At 41.3% G+C, this 4,103-nt stretch overlaps 1 pseudogene; it reads right to left on the reverse strand.

Moving 5' to 3' along the window:
• Nucleotides 1–319: 319 nt before the first annotated feature.
• LOC148294995 (uncharacterized) lies at nucleotides 320–3,168 on the reverse strand (annotated as a pseudogene).
• Between the last annotated feature and the right edge of the window lie 935 nt (nucleotides 3,169–4,103).

Here is a 4,103-nt window from a genome sequence, read left to right on the forward strand (position 1 = left end):
GTCGCGCAAATGGGTTTGGGCGACGCTATTAGATGTTTTCGTCGTGCAAAATTTTGTTTTATTTTAAAAAAATTAAATTGATATTTAGTGTAAATATTTGTTGATACTATATTCGTATTTACTATATATGCAAAAGATGATCACAACTTGTTTTAGGGGACGTGATAAAGCATATATTTATATGGTTTGGATATCATATATTTATATGATAAAGCATATAATTGTCATAGAAAACTTTATATTTTTTCATACTATATTTGTATTTTGTTATACCTTTATTCATTTGTCTTTTTACAAAACTCTATGCAAATATATGACGTTAATTAGGAAAAGTTACTGACACAAAGAGAAAACATGTACATTTCATTAAATTACAAATAAATTACATTATTCATCAGATGAACATGTACATTTCGTTAAATTACAAATAAATTACATTATTCATCAGATGAACTATAATAACCTTCGTTATCATCACTATCATGACTATCCGTCTCCCAATCCTCTTCCTCCTCCTCTTCCTCCGCCTCCTCCATAAGTACATCATCGTCGTTGTCGTCCCCCATGGTTGGATCGTATCGCGGAAGATCACCGAGGTCAATTGTAATTGACTGAATCGGTATTTCTCTTGAAGACACTCCGTCAATCTGAAATGGTTCTTGAACAACATTTGTATCGAAAAGTGTATGTGCATCATTTTCCATGGAAGAGTCTAAACGTTGGTCAACGACGTCGACGTCGTTGTCCGATGGGTCTAGTTCTGGTATATCATACACGTTCCTCTGATCCATATGCTGAACCACTTTCCAATCGTTCCCCGCTTTAGGGTCATTTAGATACACAACTTGTTTTGCCATGTTTGCCAAAATGTAAGGGTCGTCATCATACCAAGTTCTGCTCATGTTCACAGATAGTAACCCATGATCGATTTTAATACTTCCCTGCCTATTTGGGTTCGTATCAAACCATCGACACTTAAACATGATCACTTGGTACCGGTCTTTGTAAAGCAATTGCACGACAGTTGTGAGTTTGCCATAGAAATCAATGTCTGTACTTTCCCCTCCACCTGGAACATGGACACCGCTGTTTTGCGTACACAACTTGTCATCTCGTGCATGACCTAAAAACTTGACGCCGTTAACATGGCAACCTGAGAACAATTCTGCTCGGAGTGGGCCGAATGCCAAGTTATATAACTCTTCACTGTAAGTGGGGGAATTCTCTGATTTCAACTTATTCACCTAATATTATAAAAAAAAACCGAAATAGGTTAGTTTGGAAAAATGTAATAGCACAATATATATATGAATTAGAAAACACTTATAACTTACATATTCCAAAAACCATTGTGGAAACAATTCACGGTGTTTCTTGGAATACAAATGTGATGGATGTTCTCGCTTCATCATCTCTTCATGTTCATCTAAGTATGCCAATATCTCATCACAATTGTTCAATACGAACCAATGAGCTACCTCCATGTCATTTCTGGAAAACGATTCTCCTCGTACAGGATCTCCAAAGGGTCGTGCGCTTTGGGCAAAAACAGAAAGTTGCTCATTTCTCAGACCTCCGTCATTATTGCGCTGAGGTCGATTGAAAGCCGTGTCCACATCCTTTAAATACATTCCACAGAAAGTAAGCGCCTCATATTGAACCCAAGCCTCTACAATTGATCCTTCGGGCTTCGCTCTGTTGCGTACGCTTTTTTTCAGCTCTCCGAGTAGCCTGCCAAAATAAACCGAAATTAGCAAGTAGTAAGCATGAGATAATGATGCATACACAAATGATGATGATTATATACCTTTCTATTGGATACATCCAGCGATAGTTGACTGGACCAGCAAGCAATGCCTCTTCTGGCAAGTGAACCATCACGTGAATCATACTCGTGAAGAAAGCCGGAGGGAATATCATCTCAAACTTGCATAAGACTTGGACAATGTCTTGGCGCAACTGATCAATGTCTGTCTTTCGCAACGTTTTTGCCGTCAGTTGGGAAAAAAATCTGGACAACAATATGATTGGCTTGACTACATCTTCCGGCAATAGGTGTCGAATCCCCACAGGAAGTAAGCGTTGCATAAACACATGACAGTCGTGACTCTTGAGTCCAGTAAATTTACCCCCGTCAACCCTCACGCAACGTGCGATATTAGAAGCATACCCGTCAGGAAACTTTACAGACGATACGAACTGTAGAAACTCTTTGTTGTCATTCGGTTTCATGGAAAAAAATGCAAGATCCCGTATAGCTTTATCACTGCCCCTTTTCAGCCATAAACCCTTTCGTATGCCCATTCTTTCCAAATCAAGACGCGCTTTCGGAGTGTCCTTTGTCTTGCCCTTGATATCTAGAATCGTTCCCATCAATGTGTCAAACACATTTTTCTCAACATGCATAACGTCGAGATTGTGCCTCAATTTTAGTTTCGACCAATATGGGAGCTCAAAAAACATAGACTTGTGCGTCCAGTTCATATGTGTAGCAGGTCTGGTCCGACTAACTGTTTTCCCAAACGGAGCAAAATCCAAATGGTTAAGCTGTTCTAAGATCTGATCACCGGACCATTCTCTAGGTTTTGCGCGACGCTCTTTGTTCCCGTCGAACTCTATATCCTTCTCCCGCCACTCGTGGTCCCATGGCAACCATCTTCGATGCCCAAGGTAACACACTTTTCCAGCGTGCCAACCGGAAGTTACATCTTCCTTGCATACAGGGCATGCCATATAACCCTTTGTGCTCCACCCCGAAACCATTGCATATGCGGGAAAATCATTCACAGTCCACATAACTGCCGCCCGCAAAGTGAACATCTTCTTAGTAGATTTATCGTACGTGCGCACCCCGTTTGTCCATAAATCTTTGAGCTCATCAACCAACGGCCTTAAGTACACATCGATTGACCTGCCAGGATCCTCAGTTATCAAAACAGTCATCATCATGTACTCTTTTCTCATGCATTTCCAAGGGGGCAAATTATATGGAAATACGAAAATCGGCCAAGTGCTGTGGTGTTGGTTTAGAACCCCGTACGGATTGAAACCGTCAGTCGCAAGTCCCAACCTCACATTTCGGGGATCAGCAGCAAACTCGGGGAACATTCGATCGAAATCTTTCCATGCCTACCCATCTGCAGGATGCCGCATCACATCGTCGTCTACCCGTTTTTCCTTATGCCATCTCATGTCTGTGGCAGTATGCGTCGACATATACAATCGCTGCAACCTTGGTTTCAGGGGCAGATAACGCATGACTTTTTGTGGAATCTTACTCATTCTATTCTGAGATGTCTGTTTGAACCTCGATTCATTGCATATAGGGCATGTATCCAACGTTTCATACTCTTTATAGAATAACATGCAATTATTTTTGCAAGCGTGGATCTTTTCATAACCCAATCCAAGACCACTCAACATCTTCTGTGCCTGTCTGTGATCTTTCGGCAAACAATTGTCTGTTGGAAGCATTTTCTTGAAAACCCCCAAAAAGTAATCGAAACACAAGTTCGACATACGATACTTTATTTTCCCGTGCATTAGCTCCACAATCGCCGTCAGAACGGAAAAGCGCTCGCACCCCGGGTATAACTCCTGGTTGGCATTTCTTAACAGGTTTTCATACTGTTCGAACTCTGCACTGTCCATTGGTGTAGGCACATCATCTTCTCCTTCCTGAGTGCTGCTGGTCGATGCAAATGGAAAAGCATCATGTATAATATCCCTGACTTGTTCATTAGGATCCACAATAGGTTCAACATTGTCCATTCTTGTGGCCCCTGAAGACGAAGCGATGTCTACTTGTTCCCCGTGATGGTTCCAAGTGCTGTATGTCTCAATCATTCCATTTCTTACTAAATGAAATCGAACATGTTCAATTGTCTCCCACAACATGTTGTTACACCTCCTGCAAGGACACCGGATTCTAGTTGCACCTAGGTTGTGTGTCCGTGCAAAGTCAATAAAATCCTCGATTCCATCCAAGTATTCGCCTGCGCACCTATCCGGGTTTTGTATCCACCTCCTGCTCATCTTTCCTGGAACCACAATCACAATACAACAATCATGTTGTATTCGTACAAAATCTTTCCTTATGCCTC

This window comes from Prunus avium, chromosome 4 (assembly GCF_965620075.1).
Source record: "Prunus avium chromosome 4, drPruAviu1.hap1.1, whole genome shotgun sequence".
In the NCBI taxonomy this organism is placed as follows: Eukaryota; Viridiplantae; Streptophyta; class Magnoliopsida; order Rosales; family Rosaceae; genus Prunus; species Prunus avium.